At 35.9% G+C, this 20692-nt stretch overlaps 1 pseudogene across 1 annotated transcript; it reads left to right on the forward strand.

The window, feature by feature from the left end:
- Positions 1-914: 914 nt before the first annotated feature.
- On the forward strand, positions 915-19840 carry LOC125190805 (structural maintenance of chromosomes protein 6B-like; annotated as a pseudogene). The gene is made up of 28 exons (XR_016130877.1): positions 915-1159; positions 1257-1362; positions 1747-1883; positions 2782-2837; positions 5126-5212; positions 5304-5623; positions 5965-6084; positions 6431-6565; positions 8066-8142; positions 8240-8315; positions 8580-8654; positions 8738-8842; positions 12005-12174; positions 12263-12365; positions 12830-12942; positions 13684-13888; positions 14542-14673; positions 14819-14934; positions 15013-15098; positions 15191-15286; positions 15608-15742; positions 15828-15932; positions 16037-16116; positions 16229-16306; positions 16443-16501; positions 17713-17810; positions 18933-19027; positions 19495-19840. The product of XR_016130877.1 is annotated as a structural maintenance of chromosomes protein 6B-like (transcript).
- Positions 19841-20692: the final 852 nt, after the last annotated feature.

Here is a 20692-nt window from a genome sequence, read left to right on the forward strand (position 1 = left end):
AAATCAGCCCTATCCGAAAGGAATGGGGGTTGATGGCGACAACAATGGTGGACGGCGACGGTTTTGATCTGGAACAGTAGCGATGCAGAGAAACATACTATGACGACAATTTGTGGAGGAGCGAGCAAAGAGAAAAGACGCGACGACGTTGAGCACCGGAGAGAAGAAGAGAGAGATTCCGATTTAGGAAGAACGAAGGAGAGATGGAAGAGAAGGAAAAAGAGGGAGAAATAGTCGATTTTGGAATTTCTTAGTATTTTATTAATTTTATATTTAATTTTGTTTAATTAATTATGAATTAGTATATTAATTAAGTTTTAAAAGATCATTAATTAGGCGTTGACCGTTAGTTTTTGACGGAAAAGGACTACTTCGACAACGATTTCAAATGTTTAGGACCACTTCGATAACGATTTCAAATATTTTGCACCCAATTTTAAAAAAGTGAATATTTTGGACCAAATTCATATTCTTGGTATATTTTTATGACCAATTTTGACCTTTACTCTTGACTATAATATCAATAAATATTATAATTATAATAATAATCGTATTCATTATTATATTATTTATGATTATAATAGTAGTAAATAACTATAATTACAATAATATATATTATTTTTATATTTTAAATTAATAGTACTAATCTATTAAAAACATCTTAATATATAATAATAATTATTATGTACAGTATATTTTATTGACAAAAAAGTAGTTATATATTTTTAGTTTAGTGTTTAAATCAAATATAAATCTTGATATTTTCTAAGCACGTGGATTCATTTTTTCAGGAATTATTTTCTAAGCATTAATCAAACATTGTGTAAATCTAATGCAGAAGATATCACTAAATAAATAAAAATAAATAGAAGTAATTAAAAGATACGGGTAAAAATATCTGAAATAGCAGCAGCAAAGATCCAAAGAGAATCCGGTTTCTATTGTGCCCGCGCAAAATACTTGTGTATCCCACTCTTCCTTTCCCATCACCGGCCGCTGATGGAGCCCTCCTCTCTCTTCCCCGACGACCCCTCTCGCCGGTCGAAACGCCTGCAAGCCGGTATAATCTCTAGAATCCATCTCGAGAACTTCATGTGCCACAGCAATCTCGACATCGACTTCGGAGACTTTGTTAACTTCATCACCGGTCAAAATGGGAGTACGCTCCCTCACTCTCCATATAACTATACCTATCTGTGTCCATGTGTGAATGTGTGTGATTTGGTTGCTATTTTTAATTTTCCCTGTTTATTTAGGTGGAAAGAGCGCAATATTAACGGCACTTTGCGTAGCATTCGGGTGCCGAGCTCGTGGTACGCAGAGAGCGAATACTCTTAAAATTTTTATCAAAACTGGCTGCAGGTTTGTTTTATTTTTTCACTTCCTGGAAAGGTTTAGGTTTAGGTTTGAGTTAGAAATTGCAATCAGATACATTTTGTGAATTTAGGGAAGATGCATGTGTGATATGTAGTACTACTTGTTTGATTTGAAATTTTAGTCTTCCAAGTTCGAAATCAAATATCATGTCTCCTCAATTCTTTTATGCGTAATTTATGAGATGACTTTGCGCATCTCATTTCTACAAATATTTTGAAGTGTGCCTACTATGTAATACTATACACATCATTCTGTAGAGTGTAGACATCATCTGTCCAATTTGGAGCTAGCAAGTTATTACTACGTAATTGACTAATTGTTTCTTGTTATACTGATCTTGCTACCAACCTTTTTTTGTTTCACATACAGCTCTGCACTTGTTCAAGTTGAGATAAAAAATCAAGGTGAAGATGCTTTTAAGCATGAATTGTATGGAGACGTCATCATTGTGGAGCGTAAAGTTACAGAATCGGCTAGTGGAGGCATCACATTAAGAAACAATCAAGGTTTTATTACTTGGTTCGAAGCTCACATTTGATATGGGCAGTATGAGCAGAAAGAGTTGAATATGTTTTACTTATTTACTTTGTCTAAGCTCACATCTGCTTTTTGTATATGTCCAGAAAAAGTTGAATATCTCCAAACTCCAAAGTTACAAACTCCATGCCATTAAAATGATATTTTAAGAAGTATATATAAGAGTAAGAGTGATTGTGAATTTTCAAACTCCTTTTGTAATGCCTTCTTTTAACTGTCAGATTTTTTGATGCTTTGCCTTGGGAAATTGTTTCTTATAAATAAATTACCTTCTTACATTTTAGTGCAGCTTACAAAAGAATTAGTGCCATGAGTATTTATTAGTAAAGATTGTCCCTGTATCTATACATATATATAGCTATAATTGATTAACCTATACCTATGACATGCTCTTTGTTACACTACTGAAATTTCCTTTTGACATAGGAAGAAAATTAAAGTGTAACATTAGTTTTCTCCCATGAGAAAAATTGTTGTCTTCGTTTTTTTCAGTGTTCAGGTAACAATACTTTTTGTAAGATGTGCTTCCTTGCATATGATGTTTTGAATTTCTGGCATCTTGGTAGTCTTCAATGTTGTTAGTATTCTCATGCATGTTTCTCTTTATATGACTCCCTCCGTCTCACTCTAAGTGACACATTTTCCTTTTTGGGATGTCCCAATCTAAATGACACATTTCTAAATATAGAAACATCACTCTCTCTTAATTTATTCTCTCTCCTTTATTATAAAACATCACAACATAAAATCCTGAGCAAAATTAGAAATGCTTCATTTAGAGTGGGACGGAGGGAGTATATAAGTTTACTATCTTTAGTTAATGACAACACTAGATATCTGAACTATTCTGATTGCTCACTCATCCAGGTAGGAAAATTGGCACCAAGAAAGAGGATCTTCGTGAGCTTGTAGATTACTTTAATGTCAGTACTACAAACTTTTTTAATGCATTTTTTGATTCATGAAAGATGAATTGATCCTGCTGCAAATTTTTTTATGTAATTTTACTTCTTTTATAACTTAGGGAAGCTATCCTTTTGGTTTGATATGAACAAGTTATTGACTTGGTTATTTGTCCCTTATCTGAGTTCTCAACTCTGGCCTTGTTGATTCAGGATTCTATCACTTGATGTTTATTGATCAAACTATATTGATTCACTTAGCAAATTGACGTAGTCATTTGGAGTGAAAGGGAGACCAGGGGACTATAATGGAGAACTTCATTAGCACTTACTGTACCTCAACTTAAAGAATATATGTTTGAGTCCAGACATATCTTCCAATGTTGTTTTTGTTCCACCCTTCCATGATGCTAGCGTGAGATAACATTATCTTGACACACTATATCCTACCTGACCGTAAAGTATGGTATTCTTTGTGGGCTATAGTCCTTGAGGTCCTAGAAATAGTTTAGTAATGCAAATTTTTCTAATATCTTTTAGTTGGTTAAGCTTTATATAATGCAGCGTTTCATGGAATGTTCGAAGCTTTAGTTGCTCAGCTATCTCTCCCAGTTGATAATTACTGATTTGCTACATTAGATATAATATCGGGAATCATTCTCTCTTTCTAGCTAGAGGAGAGAGAAAGATATCAATCTGCTACCTACAAAGCTATCCTCAACTGTACCAATGATTGGACCACCTTTATATGTTGATTTTGTACTAGCATGGTTGTCATGGTATCTATTCAGGAGAGGAGAATGCTTGCTAGTTAGAAGTGATCGTTGGTGGCCTGGTGGGAAAGAATTGTGGTGTGCCTCTTTTGACTTGGTATATTGTTGAAGCCTGAATAGGAAGTTGGGAAAAAACATCTCAGTGGGAGTACTACTAAGAAAGGACCATGTGACAAATATCCTTTTTCTCCAACTCTTTTGTATGTCTGGTGAGTAGAAGTAACTTGTAAGTGCTGTTAGTGAGTGAATTTTTTTTGTTGATTACTGAATACTGACATAACAATTATGGATGTTGTGTTTACTCTTAGGGATGTCGATCCAGTCTGAAACTGGTGTGTCGGTCATAATAAACTGAGAAAAATGGAGATTTAATAAGCCTGCACTGAATGGGAGGCATTGGAAAGCCAATTCAAAATATTGGCAATCATATGTTACTCATTTTGAGAGTTCAAGTATTTTAAGAGTGAACAATGTAAAATTATATAGTTAGAAGTAGAAAAGTCACTAAATATTTCCATTCCCCATGCCCCCCTCAATTTTCTTGTGTACATTAATCTTCAACAATCATAAATTCTTCTGAGAGCTGCTTATAGTGTACTCGTTCATGCAGGGATGATAATAAGTACCATTTTTACTAGATTTTCCATGGTTAAGTGTTCTTAAGGATCATAGTGTGACTCTGCTTAGCAATCCACCAGTGAACTGACACTGTGAAAACTTACCTTTTGATATTTCCACAGTTTTCAGATAGTATAACCATGCCTGTCATATGATATGCATGTGACAGAGTTCTACATATAGCTTAGCAATTTATTATGTATTTACAGCCCCATCAAATGTAAATTTATCTCATTAAAGAGTAAAAGAAAACAAGAGAAAGGTTTGATACTGGAGATAGGCAATCCTTCACTATAAATAGATACATTCAGTTTGCAACATGTAAGATCTCTTTGTTATATCTTCAATAGATATGACGACTACTATCAGAGTTGTATGCTCTTGACTGTGCTAGTTAATACAAAAATTCCATGTGTAATTTGGTATACTTCAAATTCAAACAATTGGTCAGCTGGTTTGAGGTGTCAATGTGCTAAATCACTTATTTGTCATGGAAATTATCAACCAAATCTATTAATGAGCTTGGCTTTCCTTATTTTAGTACTTAGATTTAGAACCTATGTTCATATTAACGTGGACTATCAATTTAGGAAGTGTCTTTATTTTGGGCTTGCCTGTAGCCAATCCTTTGGTGTAACTTATCATAGTATTCTGTTGAGCTATCATTACTGCATCTCATTTTAATATTTCATCATTATACTGTTTAAATATATATTGAAAAATGCCCCGCTTCTTATGCCTCAAATATGAGTGTGTTTTTGGGAACAAAAAGGGACACAATACTCTTTTATTAGATAATTTCATATCCTCTAATTTAATTATTTATATCCCCTCCCCTCTCTTTGCCTTTAGTTTTGTGGATGATACTGTGATCTTTATTTTCATGTGGTTGACCTGTCTTGTGATTCTGCTATATAGATTGATGTAGAAAACCCATGCACAATCATGGGTCAAGACAAGAGCAGAGAATTTCTACATTCAGGGAATGGAAAAGACAAATTCAAGGTAACAATGAACTTGTAATTAACTAATTTGTCACTTCCGCATAGCAACTGAATCTCGTTATTTTGGATAAGTGTAACCACTAGTTTTACAGTTCTTTTACAAGGCAACACTTCTTCAACAAGTGGATGACCTACTAAAAGGTATTGGAAAACAATTAATGATGCAAAGGGCCTAGTTAGTCATTTGGAAGATTCCTTGAGGCCGGCAAAGAAGGAACTTGATGAATTGCAGGAAAAGATAAAAAACATGGAAGTTATGGAGGAGATAACACAACATGTGCAGTTATTAAGGAAAAAACTAGCTTGGTCGTGGGTATATGACGCTGATAGAAAACTTGATGCGCAACATAAGTTGATTGACAAGCTAAAAGGAAGGATACCTAGCTGTCAAGCGAAGATTGACCAGAATCATGTATGTAGATTATTTTCCCCTGGAAATAACATTATCCATTCTTTGTCTGTTTATTTGTCTCCAAAGTGCCTGGACACATTGCAGATCTTATGTGTTAATGTTTAATTTCCTACCACTGAGTAGTGAAAATTAGCTGGGGGTGATGTCATTCATTGCCTTGGTTGTGAAATTTAGTGGAATCTAAAACCTTATTCTTCAGAGTACTCGCTAAACCCTATTAGTGCACCCATCCTGCTCTCTCCAGTTTGGCCAAATTTCTTTTGCCAGATACACATGACCTCTTGTCTGAGATTTGATTCAAAGACTTAGCTAACAGAAAAACTCCACATTGCTTATCACAGCACAAGATGGAAGAGCTGAATGATCGATTGGAAACAAAGAAAAATGAAATATCAAATATGATGGAAAGAACATCTGAAGTTAGAAGAATGAAGGTGGATCTGCAGCAAAGTCTTTCTATGGTATGATAATTGTATTCCACTATATTCTATGTACGATCAAAGGCTGAAAAATGCAGTCTTGTTTAGATCTCCCACTTCCCTTAGGTTCTAGTTTTGGCATTCATTTTCTATCATGTTCTTCTGCTTGTGCCAAATAAATGTTCTTTGGAGTTAGCCTCCATAAAATCTTCAACTGTATATCTTCTCCTTTTCTTGTTTCATTAAGAATACTTGTTTGCCTCATCTACTTTAGCAACTGCTTGACTTGTTTTCTTTTACATTCAGCAGCATAATTAGTGTTCTCACTCTTTTAGAGTTTCACAACAGGGTTGTTTTTGTGGTTAAGATCCTTGCATGTAATTTTTAGGCTGTGAAGGAGCAGCTCGAGCTAACTGGGGAACAAGAGCGCATAAATAGGCAAATTGCAAATATGGTTAAACAGGTCAGATCACTCGAGAGGCACATTCAGGAAATGAATGAGCAGTATGAGAAAAATACACAGGTAACACACTTGCTGAAAATATAATATACAAATGCCAAGCGGCCCTTTAAAACTCACATAGGTGAAACAAACTAATCTGGGGTCATTGGTGTTACTTTGAGATGTGTCTAGACGATATTTATCCTAGGAATCTGATATACATTCCAATGTATTTGAAAAACTGCCTCTCATTACTTCCTGTTAAAACCTCTCTTATTCTTGTCCCACATCGACTTGGTGATGATCTTGTCTCATCTACATAATCTTGGATAACCCTCCCCTCTTATGAAGCCCTTTAAGGGGGTGAGTGGCCCATTTCTAACACATCCCAATAGCTTGTGCCTGAAGCTACATTTGATTCCTTATTATTCCGTGAACAGCATTGTCATGTCTTTGAGAATATTATATCAAATTTATCTGAGAATAGAAAATAGATCCTATTGTGTTTCAAGCTCAAATAAAAATGGATTATTGTATGTAATGCCCTATTTTTTTTAAGAGTATCTATCAGCTTTTAAACACCAAACCAGATGACTATAAAAAGGAAGATAAACTAGATTCTTTGTTGATGTGTGATTTTTTGACATCAATGTATTTCTCCCATGTCTACAAATGAAGGATTTTGCAGCTGTTCTGATATTGAGATTTACACAATTTTTCATAAATTTAGGCCTAATGACTGAATTATAATCCCTCCGTCCCATTTCACGTGACACATTTTTTTTCCGCATGTGTTTTGAGAAAATCATAATAAATAGTTAAAGTGAAGAGAAAGTAAACTAAGAGAGAATAATGTAGAGGAGAGTCTCATCTACATTATTCTCTCTCTTACTCTAGTTTCACTCTACTTTAACTATTTATTATGATTTTTCCAAAACACGTGCAAAAAAGAAATGTTTCACATGAAATGGGACAGAGGGAGTATATCATATCTTGGCATTATTTGTTCTCTCCACTTCTTATTATCCAAAATTTAACTTATACAACAGTTGTAATATATGCTCTCTTTTTTAGTAGGTGTATCATAACTTGCCTTTTTTCCCCCTAGTAATATTCTCTTTCTAAAGTATTCCTGTCATTGTCAAAATTTCAGATATGTTCAAAAGTGGATTTAGATGCTAATATGATTTGGCAGAAAATAAACTAAGTTTAAGGGTTCTGAACTTTAGTGCTAAAGTGAACTTCAACACAGCAGGATGCAATTACTGTCTTTTGCTTAAGGCTATAACATGCAAAAATAATGCCTTACTTCAGTTTTAATTGTCAAATTGAAATTATGCATGAGACTAGAGCATTTCATATTTGGTTAATGAATTGATGGCTTTTACCTTTGGTTAGCAAACCTATCGAACTTCTTTGGGTAGTATCATAGAATGCTAACTAGATTATTGAATTTAGACCCGTTCGTAGAGTGATTTGGTGGTTTTGAATGTGACATTAATATGAGATCATATTAAATCTGTTCATATGTATACATCTGTCACTAAAATACAACTGAATTAGCTATAACTTGCACAATAGGCTGAAGAAAGTGAGATGGAGGAAAGGTTTATGGAGCTTCAAGTTGAAGTTGAGGAAGCCAATGTCAACATTCAGAGGTAGCATTCCATTCCAAAATTCTGTCATCTGCTATGTGCTTGCTTTCATGATTTCAGAATTGAATGGTCTTTTCATTAAAATGAAATTGTCATTCAGATCGAAGGACGAGGAGGAAAAGATGAGGCAAAGGATAGCATTGGTAGAAAATGAAATACAGCAGATTTCCTATCAGGTAATGGTATATGTATGATGCTTCAACTTGTGCAATAAGCTAAAGGCATGAAATGGAATTGCATACCAAGAACTGGTTGTATATCATTGATGTGAGGAAATATCAACGGAATTCAAGTCTTTTCAATGTCCTTTTTTCTCTCACCATGGAATTTGTATTTGAACCTCTGCAATATGTCATGTTTCTAGATGTTTCCTGTGCCTGTGTCTTTCCATGAAATCTTAATTTATGGATATTTTAGTCAGTAAGTTTCTCCTTCTCCAGATTGAAGATGCCGAGAAAAACAATCGTGATATTGCCTCGCGGATACGTGAAATCCAAATGCATCAAAGAAATAAGGTCCTGAATGATCATTTTGTTGATATGCGTATATTATGTTACATCTAATTTCTTCTATGATCTCAGTTTTTTTGTCCTTGAAGGTTACTGCATTTGGAGGTGGTCGGGTAACTAATCTCTTACAGGCGATCGAGCGGAATCAGCATAAATTTAGTATTCCACCCATTGGTCCTGTAGGCGTCCATGTGGTATATTATTGAAGTTCACTGGCATGCTTCATCTTGCATGATACTACCTATTTATGCTTGTTGATGGATCTTCATGGTTTACTATTAGTTCTTGCTACATAATATTCTTTTTCTGTTTCTCCACATATCCCTTAGTGAAATATAACCAGCTAGTGCTGTTTGAGATGAAAAGCATTTGTCTAACAAATATGCTGAAAAGGAAAAGCAGATCACTTAAGCCAAAGTTTGAGTTTGAGAGCAATTAAAAACAAGCCATAAAATCTAATGTACCAGATTTGTTCTGGCTGAATTAACTTAAATGTGTATCCACTTGGAAGATACATATTAGGATCTATTTTTTTGTTCATTGTTGTGAAACTTTGAAGTATCATCGTGTTGCATTGGTTTCTTATCAAAGTAATAGCAACATGCCCTTTTATGTATTTTTTTCTATTTTTTGTGAAGTATTTGTACTGTGTCTATGATGATTGATTAAGTAAGTTGCATCATTAATCCCATCTTGGTTTATGATTAGATTCTAGAAACTTGTGGACTTTGACTGATGATAAAATGGGTCATATTAAAAGGATTCTTGTTCCAAGTGAGTTGATAACAATTTCAAATGCTTCTTGTTGAAAAGTAAAAATGCGGAAAATAAAAATACTCAAAGCTATATCGACTACATTGTATTTGGTTTGAATTGTCCTTTGTGATACAATGGACATCTCTATTTATAGGACTAGAGAATTAAAGGACCTAGGGACTTATAAACTTGGGGACTCTACCATAGTAATGATATATTCCCTTGAGACCATAAAGTTACTCTCTTTCCCACAATCTTGAGACCCTCATATTCTATTTCCAACACTCCCCCTCAAGTTAAGTATCGAGTTTTTTCAATACTTAACTTGCACGATTTTCACTTTGATAAATAGTTTATACTCGTATTTAGGAGTGCTTCAATTTTTCTGATGACAGTTTAGCTCGTGTCTAGAGCCATCTTTGGCAGTTTTAGCTCATGCCATTAGGAGCCATCTTCGGCAGTTTTAGCTCGTGCCATTAGGAGCCATCTTCGGCAGTTTTAGCTCATGCCATAGGAGCCATCTTGGCAGTTTTAGCTCATGCCATTAGGAGCCATCTTGGCAGTTTTAGCTCGTGCCATTAGGAGCCATCTTCGGCAGTTTTAGCTCGTGCCATTAGGAGCCATCTTTGGCAGTTTAGCCATTCTGAGTGGCCTCTTCACGGATTCTCACCATTATCTTCTCGGCTACAAGATCGACTGGCCATCGTCCCTTTTCCAAAAAATTCAATCTTCAACCCGTCAGCAGGCAACAACCTCTCCGGTCCACCGTCCGAACACTGTGAGCTCTTCATGATGACCTCTGTCTATTCCGTCGGCTCACTCTGCTCTATCGTCGACCTTAGGCTCTGCAGATTTCTCGACGGCATCTGCTTGGTGCCGGTGCCGATCCCGCTCTATTCCCGGCAATCTTCCAGGCCTCTCATAGGCTGCCCTATTCTCCCTGTCAGATGAAGGACTCCATTTTAGGGTCTTTCCTGTCTGCTTCTTTTCCGGACGGCAACACCAGTATACTTTCTCGACTCAACTCAATTTGGTGATGAGTTTTTCGGTCAGATACTTCCTCTCCTCCGGTAAGGTACTTCATTTCCCCTCTGCCGGATAACTGCTTCTGTATTTTCTTCTCTTATGGAGGTGGAGACTCATCTCTTCCATAACTGCTCCTCTGCAGTCTTCTACTCCGTCTATGGCGGCTCCTCCGCCAACTCGTAGGTGTGTGTAAACTTCGGCCAGCTGCTTCTTCATCGGTCGGAGCTTCTTCTCCCCCTCGGCCGGACAAACCGAGGACCCCTCCTCTGTTTTCTTCTCTTGACAGCGGCTGGGCGGCACCGCTCTATTGGCACCATTGATCTCTTGGTTGGGCTGCTCTCGACAGCCACGGCTCTTCTTTCGGTGGTACACACTGTCCTGCTCTCTCTCGGCATTCTTCTAGGCACGATGAATCGTTTGGCAGTGTTTGTCGTCTCCCCCTCGCCGGACGATTCATCAAATTCTCTTCTTCCATTTTTTGTGTTTGTAAGATTGTGAAAGATGCTTGGTTGGGCTGCTACTCTGCGGCCTTTTTGACAGCATCGGTTCTTTCCTCTGCTATGGCTGTCCGACGACTTCACTTTCAGAGTCTTCTTGCCTTCCTCTCTTAGATCTCTCTTGCTCGCTTCCACCTCCAGATCGATGCTCACACCGGCGACCAATCGACCCCTACTTGCTAGTTCTCTGTCGGCACTATCGCCGCTTGCTGCTGCTGGCAATGAGTTGGTGTCTGCATTCAATCAGCCTTCTCTGTTTTGAAGAGGGAGACTTGGCTCATGCTGTGGCTTTGAAGTTGAGTGGAGAGTGGCTGAAAAATTAATTACTTCGGTGGACAGAAGGCTTGAATTTTGGTGATTTTTTTTTTTTTTTTTTTAACAAACTAACAAAGGATTGTTGGTGAAGAACATTCTGTTGGGTAGAATTTCAGCCTCTTGCTAACTGCAGGGCCTCCTCATTTGATTGTTTTTTTTTTTTTTTTTTTTTTTTTTTTGCTATAGAGACAGATCGATCCATACGGAGGATCGAACCTGCTCTGATACCATGTTGAAAAGTAAAAGTGCGGAAAATAAAAATACTCAAAGCTATATCGACTACATTGTATTTGGTTTGAATTGTCCTTTGTGATACAATGGACATCTCTATTTATAGGACTAGAGAATTAAAGGACCTAGGGACTTATAAACTTGGGGACTCTACCATAGTAATGATATATTCCCTTGAGACCATAAAGTTACTCTCTTTCCCACAATCTTGAGACCCTCATATTCTATTTCCAACACTTCTCCTCCGTGCATGTCATTTTTTAGTTTCCATGTAAAAATTTCACCCAAGAGCATTATGAAACTTAGTAATTAACTAATTGTAGAGGACATTTTATTCTAGTAAGGATATTATTGTTGTTATTTGTTAAATCCCTGACTAACCTCACCTACATCCAAATCCAGGAGTAACAGGATAGACACTATTGTTTGACTTTGTGAATAAAAGGACTCTTGGTTGTTTTTCTGGCATGAGAGACTTCTGCAATTATTTAAGGTAGTGTAACTCCTTACGTTCTGAATTTTTTATTGCAGGAATTGGAACATGGAGACATGTGGGCTATAGCTATCGAAGCTGCAGTTGGCAGGTTGCTCAATGCTTTCATTGTCACAGATCATAAAGATTCTCATATCTTAAGAGCATGTGCAAGGGAAGCAAACTATAACCACTTACAGATTATCGTACATGATTTTAGAAGACAGGGGTTGTTAGCATGTCTATGCAGTAGCATCAATTTCTGACAATGTGTTGCAGTTGATTGGCTCTCACAGTTTAGTTGTTTCTATTGGTAGGATCAACATTCCGAGGCACATGCTTCCTCAGACTAATCATCCCACTGCATTGTCAGTTCTGCATTCTGACAATTCTACAGTACTTAATGTTTTGATTGATATGGTAAGCTTTCAGCATTTCTTGCAACACCCCTTGTTTTTACATAAAATAAACCTATTTTCTTAATGTTTTACACTATACATGATGGCCCATTCCTTGTATTGCTTTTCTTTTGGTGTTAATAAAATACTAAAGTGAAAAAAAGGAAGATTGCGTACATCCAGTGGTGTTTGGAAACGGTTCTTGTTCTTTTTTAGGGGGAAAAAGTTCTTGTTCTTATTGTAACTGATTCCTCATATATTTTGCCATTTCTGAGATAGAGTATGTATTTTCATGATAAAAAAATTTACATTCAGAAAGTTACTGCCGACATATTTTATGGAGAAAAGACTTTTGGTGTTGGGTGATGAAGTGTTAACTTTGATTCCCACTTGATATTTAATCACGAGTCTCCCTGTTTATGTTCTCTATCTTCTGCTGCGTATTGGCGATATTTCGTTTTTTGATAACATGTGCATCACTTGCAGGGTAATGCTGAGAGGCAAGTGCTCGTCAAAGATTATGAAGTTGGTAAAACGGTTGCCTTTGATCAGAGAATACCAAACCTTAAGGAGGTTTACACAACGGATGGGTACAAAATGTATGTTGATATGGAGCCTGTGTACATACAAACAACACGAGCCATCTCTTTATGTTTATGCCTTTTCTTTTTAGGAATGCATCACACTGATTCATCTTATGCTGAAAAATGATCATAATCTTGTTTCTATAGAAAACCAATGGGATGTGTAGTATTCAAACAACATGACCCCTCTGTCCCGCTATAGTAGCCTGCGTACCTACCTTATTGGGCTGTCCCACTATAAGTGCCCTAATCCAAAAAGGGAACTTCTTACCCTCAAAATGTTAATCAACTTTAGTGGACCCTACCACTTTATACACAATAAACAACTTTCTTATTCTACGTTCCCAATTTGTGTAGGCCACTAATAGCAGGGTGAAGGTGATACTAAATTTTATGACTGATTGGCAGATTTAGTGTAATTTTGATGTACCACTTGTTAAATTTATATTATAATCTACTAGACAAAAGAGGAGGGTACAGTTGCACTCATTATTTTATGGGTTCTTAACTTCCTAAAGAATAGTAAGTACATTCATATCACAGAAACTGATCTGAATGCTTATCTATATCAATTTTCTGTGTAGATAAGTAACATTCATATCTAATTGCATTATCTTCTTTGAAAATTTGTGTATTCAATTTAATTTGTTGATTAACAATTGAGTTTCTTTTCCCTTTTTATTTGCGTGCCAGTTTTTAAGTGGTTTCAACTTTCAAGTTTAATTTTTAGGTAAATTCAATGATGGAATTTCGCAGGTTTTACCGCAGTTCAGCCCAAACTATTCTTCCACCAAACAGAAACATGAGGGCTGGCCGTCTCTCTGGTTCATTTGATGATCAGATTAAATATCTAGAGAGAGAAGCATCAGAAACAAAACTGAAAGCCCAACAAGGCCGTGGACAGAAACGGGCCATGGAGGAAGAGGTGATTGATCTTCAAAACACCTTAAGCAATGTAAAGGTAACCCTTCACACCCTTCAACTTTTTAGACAGTAACAGTCTCTAATACTCCCTCCGTCCCACTATAAGTGAGGAGTTTCTTTTGGGCATGGGATTTAAGAAAATGATATTTATTGAGTTAAGTGAAAAGAATAAAGTATGAGATAGGAAAAAGTAAGAGAGATAAAGAGAGAGGGAATAAAGTAAGAGGGATAAAGGTGTTGCTTTTTGCCAAAAAAGAAAATCAATCACTTATGGTGGGGCAACCCAAAATGGAAAGTTGAACGCTTATGGTCGGACGGAGGGAGTATAATGCATTAATTGTGATCTCAGTAATTCTGATAGAACTGTATCGTTTAAAGCCTCGGAACAATTATTGGCTTATCATTTAATCACGATTGCCTATTTCACGGTGACAAATAAAACCAAAGCAATTGTAAGATTATGGGGCTTAACATTGGTATATCAATGATTGGAGTTTCTAATAGTCATATTCCTTCATATTTTTAAAGAATCTCTGGATCATTATTTGCCTTGATTGTGCTTCTAGTCTTATAACATCTGATGATATGCGCTGCATGTATTCCTAATTTATGATGCAAAAATTCTGGCTACATTTTTTCCTGGAATGTTGCTTGATTATGCTGATTCATATTTGCTTTAACTTCTTGCAGAGAAGGCGCATCAATCTGGAGCGGCAATGTATGTCGAAAGAATTTGAGCTGAAAGATATGAAGAAATTACTTTCATCCGAAGATAATGCAGCAGATGACTCTAATCTGGATGAGACTCGTCAAGAGATATCTGTGCGTCTATTTAATAAGTTCCACCTTAATCGTTGTCCTACTTTCTTGAGCTGATTTAATAGTGTGTATTTGGAGATCTGGTCTGTGTAGTGGGCATCTTATATAATAATTCATTCATGTTCCCTGACTTGGAATTTATGTGTAGAAACTGCAAGATGAAATACCAAAAAAAAACGTATTTGCTAGAGAAGGTTCAAAGTCGAGTGAATGAAGCAGGGACTAACGCTAAAGATCTTAAAATGTCATTGGAGAATCTTTGTGGTATCCTCTTTCTGTATTCGATTGTTTTGTTCACTCTTAGTGGTTTGTTTATGCCTTATTTTAGTATTTATAATGTAGATTCAGCCAAGGCAGAAATTGATGCATTAGCAGAAGCAGAGAACGAACTGATGATGATTGAGAGAGATTTACAAGAAGTCGAAAGGGTCCATTTCATTTACCGTGTTATTTATTCTCCCATCGTTTCTCTTCTTTTGCTATAATTTCTTTGCAGTTTACTTGTATGATTCTTTTACAGGTTAAAAAGCACTATGAAGGAATTATGCAAACTAAAGTCCTTGCTGACCTAAAAAACGCTGAGACTGAGTATCGGGAGCTTGAGAATAGCTGTCAGGTGCTATAGAAAGATACGGATTACATTTTACATTTGTAGTTAAAATGGTGATGTCTTTTGCAGAAGTTTCTTCTGGTCCTGATATATACCTTTTCTAATATCTTTGCCATGCCACATCCTTTTTAATGCAATACTTTCTGATCTTAATCCCCTGCAATTGTCCTTTTGCTCATTGTCCCGTTACTCTTTTTAAATCACATTACTTGGTCCCTGTACTTCGTAGTTGTCAACTGTAATTCATTTGTTCCCTAAAAATGTGGGTTTTTGGTTCTAAGTTTGTTCTCAAATAAAACCTAGACATGGTTCATGGTGAAATTGCAGGAGGGTCGTCACAAAGCATCAATTATAATTCCCGAGGATGAGATTGAGGCATTAGGATGCTTTAAGGAAAGCAATCCTGAGAATCTCAGTGCCCAACTCACTAGGTTGACTGAAAGACTTAAGCGTGAGACCCAAAGTTAAGTAAAATTTGGAACACTTACTCCTATCAGACGTTAAGTTGTTTTATCCTTCTGTTGTTTGAAGTGATGATTTCTTATGCAGATTTCCGGAATCTATTGATGATCTCAGAATGTTATATGAGAAAAAAGAGCGGAAAATATCAAGAAAACTGCGTACTTACAAAGCCTTCCAGGAAAAAATGGAAGTGGGTTATAGCATCCTTAATTTATCATGTTTCTTCTCCACTATTAATGTGGTCTATGGTTGCTTGATATCTTGAAGCATGTTAATTTATACTATCTACTTTAGGCATGTGAAAAGGCACTAAACTTGAGAAGGAGCAAATTCAATAGGAACGCAACTCATCTGAAACGTCAGCTGTCATGGCAGTAGGACCTCTTCTCTTTTTGGTTTTCTCCTCATTTCAAGCGTCTTTTTGTTTCTTATTGTAGGACTATGATTTAAATTAAGTATAGCTGATCTAATAATTATGTCTAATAGATTCAATGGTCACTTGAAAAAGAAAGGGATCAGTGGTCAAATCAATGTTAATTTTGAAGATCAGACTCTCTCAGTAGAGGTAAAGTGCCTGAATGAAATAAAACTCTACTCTCATCAAGAATGGTTACTATCTTAGGTCCACTGCTTGCGATCTAAAAATAATTGATAGTTGGCTTGGCTGGATAGTTTCCCTCATTTCAATTGGTCCTTACCTGGTAAAGATGCCACACGATGCATCAAGCAGCTCTGTTCATGACACTAGTGGACTTTCAGGTTTGATCCTTCTTGTTTAATCAACTTCTATAGAAGGTTGTGCTGATTTTCTCATTATACGTTTCTATGTTTTGACTGGTTGTCGGAAGTATGGAATAGGGATAGGGAAAAACACTGATATATCGAAATACCGCACTAAAAGAATACCGAAAATACCAGTTTTTCGATATACCGTAATTTTTGGTACATTTGATACCGTACCAAAAGATTTTGGTACGGTAACCGTATCAATTTTCCTATACCGGGTATACCGAATCCTCGATATATACTGAAACCGGTATATATTGAAATATTATACTATATATTTTATTATATTTAATATATTTGTATACAAAATAGAATTAAAAAGAAAGACCCTTCAAAACCCTACTTTTAAATATTTTGGGTATGAAATAGGTTTTCTTCGGTATAACGCAATTACGGTATGCCGTACCATATTTCAGTATAATGTAAAAGTACGGTATACCGCAATAAAGTATAAAAGTCAACCATGATGTTCTCGGTATGGTATAGCGACCCACCCCTAGTATGGTTTTTGTCTCATTTGTGCTAATTTATAATAATTGTTATGAATTAATTTGTATATTGCAATAACTAAGTACCAATTCTCTGAACATGTTTTTGTAGTAATGTCATAGTGTATGTAGTTAGTTTCACACATAACAATTACGAGTACAATAATATTCTCATTTCTAGTTTAAATAAAACTTGTCAATAATTCTAAAAGTTAATTACTCCCTCCGTCCCAGTTAAGATACTCTCTTCTACCTTATTCTCCTCTTACTATACTTTCCCTCCACTTTAACTATTTATTATGATTTTCCCAAAACACGTGCGAAAAACGAAAAGGGTCATCTTAACCGGGACAGAGGTCCCAGAGGGAGTATAAGTTATTGCAATTAGTGAATGAGGGTACTGACTGTGTTCGCTTTGATTCTTCTGACTTTCTATAAATGGATAAAAAACAACTGAAAAAATTAGCTGAAAACTCCTTGACGTATCCAGTTAACAGCATATGTCAACATTGGCCATATATATATAGGATACTCATATCCTGTAACACCCTCCTCAAGCTGGAACATCTATATCAATCATGTCCAGCTTGGTACAAAATGTTAAAATGCTAACTGAAAATGTTAGAAAGCTAACTGAAACAAAACAGAATCGGCTAGGATACTGTTGTAATTATCTCTTATTTGATGTTTTAACAGGTGGTGAAAGATCTTTCTCCACATTGTGTTTTGCCCTTGCACTTCATGAGATGACAGAGGCACCTTTTCGGGCAATGGATGAATTTGATGTATTTATGGTACGTCCTTCCACAGCTACTTTTAACTTCCTATCGTTAAATTGCTTCCAAGACGACGATATATGTGTTTGTCATTTATTTTTATCTAATTGATGTAATTATGAAAATCATTTGGAGTTGAGGGTTGACATGTTTAGGTCTTAATATAATCTGAAATTAAGGTGGTACAGAAATTTCATGAATTCTTCAATATATATTACCCTAGACTTTAAAAGTGGAAGGAACTGTATGAAAGCTTGGAAATTTCTTGAGATATCATAGACTTTAAAAGTGGAAGGAACTGTATGAAAGCTTGGATATTTCTTGAAATAGGACAATGCCAATAGCAAATACCAGCAAAATGCATTTCCTCACTAGTATGAATGAAGTGGCATCTGTAAGTTTCCTTGTTGGCTACAAAAAAGCAAGTTCATCCCAAATAAACCAGCTAAATATCATTGTTGTCAGATATCTGCCATAACGATGGCAGTTTTTCGACCAAACGCCACTGCCACGCTGTGACATGGAAGTTTTGTGTGGCAATCTATGGCGGCCGCCATGGCAAGATATGACACATCATTTGGTTCATGGCTCCCAAGTTGGGTTTGTCGATCCCATTAACCCACCAACCCAACAACCCATTCAGCCAATTAAGTAGTGGTTTAGGTCAGCAATCTCGATTCTCACTGAGCGAACTGCAATGCACACCTCCATTTTCTGGATTCCACTCTACCTTCGTCATTCCATTACTGCACCGGCGACCCACCTGTGCCAGCAACCTACTACTCAGCCGAAATTTTATTTTTTCTTTATTCTTTGATGTTATAGAATATAGAATTATTGAGTGATTGCAATAATGTCCGTTGGTGAAGAAATTTCTTTCAACGGTTGCTAGTGGCAAAGGTTATAGTTCACTACTAATATAACTGATCTGGGCCGGAAATTTTGCACTCAAGTTGACAAAGGATTGACAAGCAACATAATGTTTAGCTTTTATGCAAAATTGATGAATGGCGATTTGCTAGAGGCAAGGAGTATTTAGGAGTTATTATTTCCTAGTTGACCTTTTATGATACTTTATTTCATATTTACTGATTCAACAGCAGTGAAGTCCCTAATTGTTTCTCTTATTATAAATTGCAGGATGCAGTAAGCAGAAAAATCAGTCTGGATTCTATAGTGGATTTTGCTTTGGGCCAAGGTTCCCAGTGGATATTTATAACCCCACATGACGTCAGGTAACAGCATAAACTAATTCATTTTCATATGCACTTCTGGTCCTTTAGTTACTTCTCAAGTCCTACTGACTTCTATTGAACATCTTCAAGCATACAATCGGGTTTTGTGTCATCCAAGGTGGTGTTCGGTTGCCAAGATAAAATAATACCAAGATATCTAGGATTGAGTTGTTAGATTATTTTAGTCATAGGGAGTTAGCTATGACTAATTATCCCATGATTATCCATCTAGGATTGAGTTGTGAGATTGAATCTCATGAACCAAACACACTACTAATTTAATGCCGGATACAATCTTGCAAACCGAACACCCCAAGTGTACGTTTAGTCCTATGTCAATCATGAAAATGAGTAATTCTCAATGACTATAGCACCGTTTTGACTTTTGAGATGACTACTGCTATTTCAATATAACATTACTTTGTTTAGTGAATACTGAAATCTATTGTCTTCTGCATATGATTCAGTATGGTTAAAAATGACGAAAGGATCAAGAAGCAACAAATGGCTGCTCCTCGCGGGTGACCATTGAGAACTTCAACTTGTATCATAAAGTTCTGTCTATTCTCAAGGTTTTTGTTTGATTATATCCTTTCCATTGGGTGGTCTAAGCTTTATCTATTGAAGGTTCTCCCGTAGGTTTAACTGGGTTCGGAAATGGCACAGGTTTTTGCCCACAGGTTCACTTAATCTATGAGCCATCTTGATTAGTTGTTGGTGAACTTGTTTTTCCAGATGGAATTTGTTTTGGCATTTACTTTCCTCATTTGATATTTGCCATAATCAATTATGCATTTAATTTTGAGTGAACGAGGGATGTAACAGAACAATCAAGCATATGATCATATATTTCAAACACTAAAACCTCTAGCACAAAATTATTTTTCCAAATGTATTTTTCAGTTTCACATACTAAAAAGCAAAATAGTACTACTCCACAAATTAGTTAAAAATCTTACACAGTCCATCAACAGTAGAAGGGTCAGCTTGTCACAAATTATTAATTCCACACATTAAAAAGCGTGTTGCCATAACCGCGATTTAGAATTGAGAACCACTAAATAAAGGCATAACCCCATTCTAAAACCCACTCAATCTAATCTTCAGCTCAAAATTTCTCCAGTATCAATTTGGGTAGAGATCAAAGGTATTTTTCTGTATCTCAAATTCTCTATCTACCTACTTTCCCATCTTTCCTCCCCACCATTTTTGGGGAGTTACTCGCTTGGTTTTTCATTATATCGTCTGCCTTAATCCTCTTTAGATTTATTGGAATTTCTATTGATGATCTTGCTAAGACAGTATTGGCTGGAGATGGCCTATTAGGAAATTGGAATTGTTTATGTTATGGAATAAGATTTTCTGTCGTGAAATAACGACAGATTGTAAAATGTTTTGTAGGTGTATAAGTAATTTTGGTTGGCTGGTTTAGCTTGGTATGGAATCTGAAATTCAATCGAAAAGAACTTTTTTTTCAAATTCATGTTTCAGTTTTGAACCAATACAGGACAAATGATTTTCAAATAAAGAATAAATTTTTTAACATAAATAAATTAAAAAAAGAGGATAATAAATATATAATGAAATATATGATTAAGAATGTCTGTAAATTACATTATTCATAGTATTATAAACAATTAATAACATTATAAGCAATAACAAAAA

Source organism: Salvia hispanica, chromosome 5, assembly GCF_029641045.1.
Source record: "Salvia hispanica isolate PSC_SH4W2 chromosome 5, Shi_PSC_v1, whole genome shotgun sequence".
Taxonomy (NCBI): Eukaryota; Viridiplantae; Streptophyta; class Magnoliopsida; order Lamiales; family Lamiaceae; genus Salvia; species Salvia hispanica.